Below are 13,198 nucleotides of genomic sequence, written 5' to 3' on the forward strand. Positions count from 1 at the left end.
TAAAAATTATAATATTAAAAAATATTTTAAAAATTCCTTTAAATTTGGGGCGCTCTGGCGAAAGTCCAAATTTCAATTTTGTTTGACAAAAGGTTAAGGTGCCCGAAATACTTTGTCCAAAACGACAAACTTAAACAAAATGACCCAAATATGTGTATGTATATATCATATACACGGTTCAATACACAAAATTCCTCACACAGTCAGACACACACACACACACACACTCTCTCCCTCTTCTCTTCTTTTCCAAACCCTAATCCTTTTTCTCGGGCCTTGTCATGACCCGAACCCGCCCCCATGGGTTAAGGACATAACTGGCCAGTAATCCTGAGATTACCTACGGCCTCAAACTAAAACAAACGTAACTCAACAGAGTAAATGGGCCAAACAGAAACACAAATTTAAAACTTTATCTATAGAGCCGTGCTTATATGCACTCAAAACAAACCATGCACATATACGTTAATAACCCACAACAAGTACAGTATCACAAAATCCTTTACAGACAGGATCATCCAAACTGAGTCAACCCATATCAAAACTATATACAGATGTACACAAAGCCCTTGCCAACAAGACAAAATATAAATACATAACAAAATGGCAAGGATGGGTCTCGTACGTGAGACACAAGGCTGACTCTCCAAAACTCATGTTGTTCCTGGCGGACTTCACTGGGGCTGGGTTTGGACTTCCCTCGGCTCACCTGCAAACACATGAATGAGTGTAAGCGATAGCCCAATGAATAATATCGAAAACATAAGTTACATAAGTTACATAAGCAATATGAAGAACAACATGCTCCGAATAGCCTTGGGCCCAATGCATATTTCTGCTTAACATATATACACTTATACAAAATTCAGATCAGATGACTGTAGTTCCAAACATACTGGCCTTTGGCCCAATCAGATTTCCATTCATGCCAAAACGGCCTTCAGCCCATTCATTGATGTCAGAACGGCCTTCGGCCCATTCATTTTTGTCAAAACGGCCTTCGGCCCATTCATTTACGTCAAAACGGCCTTCGGCCCATACATTCATGTCAAAATGACCTTAGGTCCATTCATTTATGTCAAAACGGCCTTCGGCCCACTCATTCATGTCAAAACGACCTTCGGTCCATTCATTTTCATCAAAACGACCTTCGGTCCATTCATTTCTATCAAAACGACCTTTGATCCATTCATTTCTATCAAAGCGACCTTCGGTCCATTCATTTCTATCAAAACGACCTTTGGTCCATTCATCTCTATCAAAACGACCTTTGGTCCATTCATCTCTATCATGTCAAAATTTTGTCCACAATCCCAATTAGCAACTCATAAAGCTAATAAGGGAAATAAACAATTGGACATTGACAAGCTTTCAAATATCGATATTACTCACAGTGATCGGCTTGTGTATTTGCCCTGGAGCTTGACCCTACACGTTTCATGAACACAAAAGGGGTCACTAACACTTCAATCCGTTCTTTGATTCACATATTCCTCTTTAGCCTTTATTCTTATTTCATTAACTCATTCACAATGCTTAACATATGCCTAAGAGTGCTTACAAGTGAACGAGAACGGAAAACGAAACACAGAACGAGCATACAAAATTTCAGAGAATAGGGTCCCCGCTCGAGCATCAACTTCCCCGTTCGAGCGGACACTTAAGGCCTGCAAAAGTACTGGTTGCATGAAAAATAAGCTCGAGCGTGTAATAGAGCGCTCGAGCGGAAGGCCTGTCTACAAAAACTCCACGCTCGAGCGTGATATAGCCCGCTCGAGCGGACATCCAATTCTGCAAAAAGTGCTGGGAGCACGATTTTCCCGCTCGAGCGGACATCAAAAATCTGGGTTTTCCAGATTGAGTTCTTGAGCTCCAATTCAATTTTCCAACTACATTACTTGCATGCAATGGCTCAAATCTCAAATATAATCATACTAACATGGCGCCAATGTAAGATTATAACATTATGAAGCTCAATTTCTTGATTTATCTACATGCATGTCCCAAAATATGTCAAACTCAACACCAACATAACAAACTCATGCATTCAAGCTCATATCTTCTCAAATTGTACATGCATGTGATGAATTAGCCACATTCCCAACTTAGATAACACAAATGGTGATCAAAACATGAGTTTCCTTTAACATTTCACATGGATTATACACAATTGTGTTCAAACATGCAATTTCAAAGTAAGTTCTTACATGCATGCACATATTAAGCTCCAATTCAACAAATCCAACACAAATTCGTTTCAATCTTACACTTGATCACCAAATTAGCTTGAACACATAAAATTACAAACTATAATCCAAGAATTACTCACCTAGAAGCTTTGATCTTCTAAGCTCTAGTCAACTCTTGAGCTAAATCTCCAAAATTTCTAAGCTTTAAGTCAAATTATGCAATTGTCTCCCTCTCTCTTCCTAAGGCCGACCCTCTCTTCTCACTTTTGAGTCAGCATCAGCCAAAATGATATAAGGAAGGAGAATTGACTATAATAAGGTCCCTATTTAACCCCACTCAACATATTATTTCAATATAAAATAATTGGGCACTTAATTCATTATTTTAATCAGTTTAATCTGACCAGAATCAATTTCCAATTAAATTTCACCGTAGGCTCTAAAAATTATGCCAATCACAATGACGAAAACAATTTCGGGTTCTGTGATCGATAGGGCCCTCAATTTAATTTCCAAAGCAGATTATTCGAACAGATATTCCTACGGCGAACAGATAAAACTTCAAAATCACATATATTCATATAATGGCACATAATATCATGCTAAACACATAATCATACTCAAATTAAGGACCAATTAGCATACTACGGAACAGGGGTATCACAGTCTTCCCCCCTTTAGGAAGTTTGGTCCTTCAAACTTAATTTACCATCGTCGGGAAACAAATGTGGATAGCGTAGACGCATTTCCTCCTCTTTTTCCCATGTAGCATCTGTCCCATAGTGTTCCTTCCATTCCACTTTCACCATTGGGATGGATTTGTTTCTCAATTCTTTCACTTGTCGGTCAACAATTTTTTCCGGCCATTCAGCATATTCCATATTTTCATCAATAGCAACCCGGTGATAATCAATCACATGTAATGGGTCTCGGAGGTAACCCCTCAACATTGACAGATGAAACACATTATGGATTTGCTCGAATCCCGGTGGCAAAGCAACTCTATAAGCAACTGGACCGAGTCTCTTCAAAATCTGAAACGGCCCAATGTAACGGGGCGACAACTTGCCCTTTTTCCCAAATCTGACTTGGCTTTTCATCGGAGAAACACAGATGAACACTTGGTCACCGATCTCATACTCAAGAGGTCTTCTCTGAACGTCTGCATAATTCTTTTGTCGGTCCTGAGCTGTTTTGAGCCTTTGACGAATAGTCTTGATCTTTTCAAAAGTGTCTTGCACAATTTCAGGCCCAAGCAAAGCTCTATCCCCGACCTCTGTCCAACAAATAGGTGATCTACTCCTCCTACCATACAAAGCCTCGTATGGTGCCATACCGATGCTGGAGTGGAAGTTGTTATTATAAACAAATTCTGCAAGCGGCAAATAATCTTCCCAACTCCCCTGAAAATCCAAAGCACACATGCGAAGCATATCTTCCAAAGTCTGTATCGTTTGTTCTGACTGCCCATCTGTCTGTGGGTGGAATGCAGTACTGAACCTTAGTTCTGTTCCCATAGCTTCCTGCAAACTTTTCCACAATCTAGATACGAATTTCGGATCTCTATCCGACACAATAGATACCGGAACTCCGTGTAAACGGACAATTTCATCAACATAAATAGTAGCCAATCTATAAGCGGTAAATGTAGTTTTGATAGGCAGAAAGTGTGCAGATTTAGTCAGTCTATCAACTATAACCCAAACAGAATCCATGCCTCGAGAAGTCCGAGGTAAGCCAACAACGAAATCCATAGTCACATGTTCCCACTTCCATTCAGGAATATGGAGAGGTTGAAGTAGACTGCCTGGTTTCTGATGGTCAGCCTTAACTTGCTGACACTGAAGGCACTTGGACACATATTTTGCAATCTCTTTCTTCACTTTAGGCCACCAATAGGTTTGTTTCAAATCCCGATACATTTTATTGTTACCCGGATGCATAGCAAACACGGACTTGTGGGCTTCATCTAAAACCCTCTTCTTTAGTTCCGGGATGTCAGGGACACATATTCGGTTCCGGAATTTCAACATTTCATTTCCAATGCTAAATTCTGCTCTTGGACTTGTCTGAAACTCATTTCCAATGGAAGTGGGAACATTTCATTTCCAATGCTAAATAATGGCCTCGAGACACGCACCCTCCCAGAGAACATTTTGCGCAGTTTCGGAGAAATTTTGTTAGGACTTTTCCCAAACTAAGCCCCTATACGAATTTATTTCCCAAACTAAGCTTACTTTTGCAGATTTTTTGAAACTAAGTATTTGTTGCCATGAAATATTTACATAAAACTTCACACAGCCTATATAAAGTATCTAATTTGCTAATCACTACTACGAACTGGAAAACAAAATAAAGGTATGACTATAACACTTATAACACTTATAACACTTATAACACTTTAGAACGCCGTAGCTAGTTCAAACATAAGTATCCCACAGAAATAATTTGTGGAAACATTCAACATAACACAGAACATAAAATAAAGCGACGAGTACAATACTTAACAGTTACATTGACAAATATTAGACAAACCTTTCACAAACTCATTGTCGAAAGAGTTATTTTAACACACACAACATATAATTATGGATAACCTAATATAATTTAGCAGACAGATAAATGCCTAATCCTCGCTCAAATCGGCAATCTCAGAGTCCGAACAATCAGAGAGCTCAAGTCAGAGAGAAGTGCATGATCGTCCTTGATAGCCTTGATAGCTGCAGCATTTGGTGCTGTTCCGTTCTTCTTGGCATCCGACTTAAGTATAGATAGTTCCATATCGCGGGGTGACCGACGGTACATTTGAGAAATCTCATGTCGAAGTCTTTCACATAGTCGATCAATATTATCTGGATCTTCCTTTTGGATCTGAACCGAACGTGCTTTCAGCACATTTAGTCGATTTTCCCGACATAATCTTTCCATTTGCACTTGCTCTATAAATAGTGCGGGCCACTTCAGAAGTCTAGCGTCTGCTAAACCATATCCTGTTTAATTATCAAATGGATCCTCCACGAATCCACATGGATCTCGATAGTACTTGGGCATGACAGAATGTTGCTTCCCAAACCTATCATGATAAGCACAAGAGGCATCTAACAAAGTAAATGGTGTTTCATCTTCAACATCGCCACTTCCCCTTCCCGTTCCTGTGTCCTCGGCATGAACTCTCACCTCTTCGAAGTTCCTACCCCCTGCGAGTCCCTTTCTCGTTCCTCTTCCTCGTCGTGAACTCTCACCTCTGCGATTCCTACCCCCTGTCGTGAATCTATGCTCCATTTGACATTTTTCTCAATAGATGAACGACAGTTTCCTAGGGTGAACCGAGTGGAAAGGTTGTGTGTTTACCATCACTCCTTTAGTCCTTTATATAGTTATTTGTCAACACTATTTCCATGTAGTCATATTAATGTGACTTAGATGGATTCTGAAATGTGAGGAAAAAACAAAGCATCTAAGTCGCGTTGCACAAAGTCACATGCATCACTGCATGTGACGAAAAAAGTCACAAAGTATATAATTGACAAAGTCAGAAAGTCACATGCATCACTGCATCACTGCATAAAGTCACATGCATCACTGCATCACTACACAAAGTCACATGTATCACTGCATTTGAGGAAAAAAGTCACATGCATCACTGCATCGCTGCACAAAGTCACATAGCATCTGAGGAAAAAACAAAGCACACAATTTATTACGTCTGTTAAAGTCACTGCATCACTGAGAAATGTTGGACGTATCACTGCGCCGAGCTACAATTTATTATCGTACCATAGCTACTGTGCCCATGTGAATTTTGTAATTCATAATGGGATGAGGGGGTGTCAGAACAAAACAACAAAACAATTAGACCCTTTGTGTTTAAAAAGCCACCCTATGCAGCTTCAAATAGATTCATAAACGTTGAAGATAAAATATTATAGAGTTATAATGTATTGAAGATTAATTTGTAGTAGAGTTAGAATGAATGGGTTTTTCGATGTATAGAACTTGAAAGTGTTACAGATAAAAGCTAGCCTAGTATGTAGATAAGAACAACACCGACTTAAATGAACACATAGTTAACTTCAAATTAAATTGGTCAAATTTCTCCAATTAAATTAAATGAAATATATAAGGTGAAAAGTGAAATTAAGTATATTGTGAAGGAAAAATAAATTGAATTATATTTGTAAGCGAAAAAGTGAAATTAAATTTCTAAGCGGATTTAAACTTTGCTTAAAACCTTCAGATATGCATTGAGTAGTAAATAAAAGTCGAAATGACATTTCTATAAAGTTGATGCATAGTTGTTCAGGTCATAAAAGTTGACGTGACAACTCTGATGCATAGTTGTTTACAATAATTTCAAACATACAGCTACCATGTGTAATGGCTTTGCAATGCTTATACATGAGTTATCAATAGGAAGAGCAATTCGTAATGAATCTTGACATGTGTACTTATAAATGTAGTTATTTCATAAACTTCAGGTTCATATAACAAATAGTTGAAATACATCTGTAAGTTAGATGAACAACAACATTATCTTACACTCCAGTAACGAAGATACGACACAACATACAAACAGAGAGATATTTTTCATTGTTTAAGACATTATTTCACTTAATCACTATCAAATCTCTGTTGCTTGCTTCTGCCATTTCGATGGATAGTTAAAGCATGAAATGTTGACATCTCCGCATCAACATTCTGTTGTTCTCCTTCTTAATTTTGTTAACTGTTTTTTCATAGTCACTCACATTTCGTCTAGCCATGGTCAATGAACGACGATGAGGTACTGATCCCCCAAAGTTACGTAGATCATTAAATAATCCTTCTTGCTTCGTTACCCTAAACGTCCGTTCTGCTCAGATACCAGCATAATAATCCTTCGGACTCGGGTACTTTTCGCTCTTGTAGTCATAAGTAAATGGAGGTAGTAGCCACACTTTCGGATTTCTTTGACGGCGTGAACTTCCTGCACCTCTTGAAGACATTGTTCATGAAATAAAGAACTTAATAATAATAGTAATTGTAGATATATTACTATTGTTATGACTTGAACAAATATCATACTGGGGGTTAACTAGAGATGACATGGTGATGATAATTAAGTTGGGGCACTATGGAAGAAGTAATACCCGTGATATGATTTTATCTTATTCATTTCATGCAATCCTGAGTACCCGTGACTTTGTGTACTTGTGATGTAGTCACGGACGTGCTTGTCAGATAAAATCATAATTGTAGGTCGTCCTTTTCACAATGCAATCCCTTCATATTCAAGCAGTGAGTTGTCAAATTAATCAGTAATGCAGTGATCGCCACATTAAACTATTTTTTCATGCTTGCTTTTTTAATACAGTAAGTAGTCACTTCGAACTGACGATTTTAGTAGAAATTGGTGTTTTAAAAAATTTATAAATTAAATCATAAAATGAAACAACGGCTTTAATTTTCTTTGTTTTAAAGTAATACTGTTCATAAACAACTATGAAACAGAGTGCAAGTAAATACACAACCTTCCAACTCACTTCGACCTACAAAACTATTGTTGATTTTTTCACCAAAACAATGTTCAAAACACAAACAAAACAAAATAATAAAATGGCCACCTGATATATAAAGAAGATTGGCACTGCAGCCTATATTTTATCTTATTTTCACTTAATGAAACTTCACAGTCATCCCCTTTTCTCCTCTTTGCATTTTCTGCTCCTTTTTGTATTCGGTAAATTACACTTCACTCCTTTATATAATTGTTTATCAACACTATTTCCATGTGGTCGTATTAATGTGACTTAGATGAATTCTGAAATGTAAGGAAAAAACAAAGCATCTAAGTCGCACTGCACAAAGTCACATGCTTACATGTGAGGAAAAAAGTCATAAAGTATATAATTTACAAAGTCAGAAAGTCACATGCATCACTACATCACTGAATCACTGCATGAAGTCACATGCATCACTGTATCACTGCACAAAGTCACATTCATCACTGCATCACTGCACAAAGTCACATGCATCACATGCATCACTGCATCTGAGGAAAAAAAGTCACATGCATCACTGCATCGCTACAGAAAGTCACATAGCATTTGAGGAAAAAACAAAGCATACAATTTATTACGTCTGTTAAAGTCTTTGCATCACTGATGAATGTTGGACGTATTACTGCACCGAGCTACAATTTATTATCGTACCATAGCTATTGTGTCCATGTGAATTTCTGCAATTCATAATGGGATGAGGGGGTGTCAGAACAAAACAACAAAACAATTAGACCCTTTCTGTTTAAAAAGCTACCCTATGCAACTCCAAATATATTCATAAACCTTGAAGATAAAATATTATAAAGTTATAATGTATTGAAGATTAATTTGTAGTAGAGTTAGAATGAATGGGTTTTTTGATGAATAGAACTTGAAAGTGTTACAGATAAAAGCTAGCATAGTACGTAGACAAGAACAACACTGACTTAAATCAACACATAGTTAACTTCAAATTAAATTGGTCAAATTTCTTCAATTAAATTAAATGAAATATGTAAGGTGAAAAGTGAAATTAAATATATTGTGAAGGCAAAATAAATTGAATTATATTTGTAAGCGAAAAAATGAAATTAAATTTCTAAGCGGATTTGAACTTTGCTTAAAAGTCGAAATTAAATTGCTTAAATTTCAGATATGCACTGAGTAGTAAAAAAAGTCGAAGTGACAACTCGTATAATATTGATGCATAGTTGTTCAGGTCATAAAAGTTGATGTGACAACTCTGATGCATAGTTGTTTACAATAAGTTCAAACATACAACTACCATGTGTATATGTGGTATAAATATCGCATCATACCACAACAAAAGTTTTATAGCTATTTCGAGCGATATCATCATGAGATATACGGTGGTTGATCTATATTCAGCAATGGGTCACTATTGAGTTGCAGATGGAGATGAATTTCAATACCCGTTAAATCCAAATTTGCGTTACTCACATGCCGCCGTCAATACCATGAAAGCTGAGTGGGAATTTTGCATAACTCGAGCAAACGTTCTCGTTGAGCTATGTCGTGAAGTTAATATTAAATTTCCTCGCCGGTTAACCATGCGTATGCCAACTGACACTCCACAGTTGTTGCAAAGGGCATTGCATTGTATCCGCGACAAAGTTAATCGCATGACCCAACATTTGCAAAGGTCCGAACTAATGAAAACTGCAAATGAGCGTGCCGAAGATGGGTTAATGGATGATGCACACCAGTACTTTGCCTGGAGCATGGATGTTATGTATGAATATGATATTGAGATGTCAGATGATGATAATAATGAATGAAATTGTTTGGATAAATGTCCAAACCATTTATCTTGTAATGGACTTGTAATGCTTATCCACGACTTATCAATGAAGGGAGAAATTTCAATAGTTTTTGAATAGTTCTTGTAATTCTACAAATAATAAATACATTTGCTTTCTCTCCATTATTGTTATTTTGAAGAATGCTACTTGAACTAGGCTTTCATGATTTCATGCATTATTGATGTGGAATATAATGATGATACTGAATGAACTTGGTTGCATGTATGACCAAACGTTTTCATTCAGTATAATGGCTTTGCAATGCTTATACATGAGTTATCAATAGGAAGAGAAATTCGTAACGAATCTTGACACGTGTACTTATAAATGTAGTGATTTCATAAACTTCAGGTTCATATAAAAAATAGTTGAAATACATCCGTAAGCTAGATGAACAACAACATTGTCTTATACTCCAGTAACGAAGATACGACACAACATAGAACATTGTTTACGACATTATTTCGCTCAATCACTGTCAATTCTCTGTTGCTTGCTTCTGCCATTTCAATGCAGTAAGTTGTCACATCGCCACAGTAAACTATTTTCTGGTGCTTGCTTTTTTAATACAGTAAGAAGTCACTTCGAACTGACGATTTCAGTACAAATTAGTGTTTGCAAAAAATTATAAATTACATCATAAAATGAATCAGAGGCTTTAATTTTCTTTGTGTTAAAGCAATAATGTTCATAAATAACTATGAAACGGAGTGGAAGTAAATACCTCCAAGTGTCTTGAAATGCCCATGAGTTAAGTTACATGCGATAAAATTGAAATTATTTTCTCAGTCACAGACAGCACTGTGAAACACACTCACAGTGAAGTACCTAGATGTAGAACATGTACCTCAGTCAGAAACTTATGTTGCTTGGGGTTCTTCGAATAATGAGGGGAGTAAAGTTGAAATACAATCTCAAACCGGGCATGAGAATGAGTCACCCACAGTCAACTAAGAAGATGTTGAGCATGTACCTCAGTCAAAAACTTCTGCTGCTTGGGGTTCTTCGAATACTGAGGGGAGTAAAGTTGAAATACAATCTCAAATCGGGCATGAGAATGAGTCACCCACAGTCAAGTGAGAAGATGTTAACCATGTACCTCAGTCAAAAACTTCTGCTGCTTGGGGTTCTTCGAATACTGAGGGGACTAAAGTTGAAATACAATTTCAACCCAGGCATGAGAATGAGTCACCCACTAATATCAGGAGTTGAAATAAAAATAGCCATTCCAATGGTGGCAACGAGTCGGCTATTGACAAAAACCAGATTTTGGGGAACGACACAACGTCAAAGGCAAATGGTTGAGGGTCCAGTATAGGGAGTTGGGGTTCTTCAAGTGAAGAAGCCCACAGTGATGATAGGAATGAAGGAATGTGGGGTTGGCAAATTAAAGAATTTGGGTGCTGGAGAAACTATTTATTATTACAGAATTTGGGTCCAGTTGGAGGATTAATCTATTCTATTATTAAAGGGGAACACCAATTTTGGTGTCATGAATTTGAAGCATGGCTTACAAATTTTTTTTCTATTTTTCCTAAAATGACCATAACTTGTTAAATAATCTATTATTTTAACTTATATCAAATTGTAATTATGGGTAAAATCATAAATTACCAACTCAGTAAATAGCTTCCACGTTTCCACTTCCCACATTTTAGAAACTGCTGTGCACTTCCACGTTTCACCATCTTCTCTTTTTTTTTTAATTGTTTATTTTTTTTATTTTATATTTTAAATTTATAACAAATTGATGTATAAGTTCCACAGTTCATCATCTTCACTCTATTGAAAAACTAAAATTTGTTTCTTTTTTTTTTTTTGAGAAAGACTATTCAAGTATTAAAGAACTTTTTTCTTTCTTTGTTTCTTTCTATTTTTTTTAGGGGAAAAAGCAGAGTATATAAAATTTGTGTTTTCGTTTTCTTAATGTTGTATGTGTGTGTGTGCGCACGTTGTTTAAAAAAATCAATGTTCTTCAAATTTTGATTATATTATCAGGTTCTGTACCTTTTTTTTTTTTTTGGTAGTCTTATGTAATCTGAAATTTGTGTGTTTGTATTTTAAAAAAAAAAAGTGTTCTTAAATTTATCATTATGTTATCAAATTCTTTGGAAAAAAAAGTAAAAAATAATAAATAAAATTTATGTAATTATTTATTTTGTGTTTTTTGTAAAGAAATATTTATGTAGTTAGAAAAAAATTATTTAAAAAAAAACTATATGAAAAATTATATAGTTTATTATTGTAAAACGAAAATCCACATGGTACCAAACGCAGCACAACTTGAATCTCTTATGTATATAACCACCCTATTTAAATCCATTGTGACATCATGATTTGAATATTTGAAGTATTTAGGAAATCATCAAAATAAGTAAGAATAAAAAATTATAAAATTATATTTTCGAATAAATAAGTATGACACATTTATATCCTCTGTACAAGTTTGATTTACAAAAACTATAAATAAAAAAAAACTATACGCTCCATATCACACCTGCTAATGCCCTAACCTGCCCCCAGTCCCACAACCTCGACCGTGGACCTCCCTCTTCGGTCTCCTACGATAGACTCTCTGAATATCTGGCTCCCCCAATCGTAAATGCGTATCCAGTGGCACTCCCGCCCCTGCTTGTGGCCCTCCACTAACTGCCTGTGGAGCCTGTGAGTGTGACCCTCTCTCTCATGCATGTGCTGCCCTTGATCCTGTCTCTGGCCGAAGATCGGATACTGTTATGAGCTGTGAAATTCCCTCATCTGGTGCAACTGTATCACGATCTGCAGCTGGACCTCGACCTCTGCCTCTGCTCGCACCCCGAACTCAGCCATAACGTCCGCTACGACCATAACCTCAACCTCTCCCTCGCGCTCTGGAGGGTAGGGGGGCTCAATATGGGCCTCATCCTCAACATGGGAGATGTTAGTGAGAACTGTATCATGTGTACTCATGGTCGCAGTCGAACTAGTCCCCACAAAAGTAGGTGTATGTAGTGTGGGACTATGTGATGTACATGTATCAACCCCAACACTACAAACACCTGAACTGTCTGGTGGTGGTAACTGGATGGGTGGGGTAACAACGTCATACATGTATTGGGGCGGTGTCCAATCAGGGTCAACTACATAAGGTATGCCAGTATGCTGGGTCGGATGTACGTGGAGGGAATTTGGAGATATGTATGGGGTAGCACGTAGTGGGGTGACTGGTGTCCAAGGAGCTGATGTGGCCGACGCTGAAGTGGAAGGCGTTGACGTGGACGACGCTGATGTGTCTGAAGCAGTTGCTGCACTGTTGTAATAACCCCGACCCCAGATTAACGTTAATTCGTGCTTAGTTAAGCCTAACAATAATTTAGGAAGGATTTGGAACTAACTTGCATGAGTATTGCATGATTTTTGTGTTTATATCTGTTAGGCGTAGAAATATCTGTTCATATTTTAGTTTTGAATTGCGAATTGAAAGTCTTATCGGCGCCCGATTTCGAAATTGACTTGATATATGTGCTATTTAGGATTTATAGAATTTTATGGTAGGTTTAATTAAAATTCGGTTCGGAACGATTAAATTTGATTAAATTAATGCCATTAATCAACCTAGCTAAGCACATTTTGTTTAATGGCCTTGTTTTTTTGAGTGAATAAAATAAAAGCAGACTATAAGGGGTAG

The sequence above is a fragment of the Camellia sinensis genome, chromosome 9 (genome assembly GCF_055761805.1).
Source record: "Camellia sinensis isolate YWXY chromosome 9, ASM5576180v1, whole genome shotgun sequence".
Lineage (NCBI taxonomy): Eukaryota > Viridiplantae > Streptophyta > Magnoliopsida > Ericales > Theaceae > Camellia > Camellia sinensis.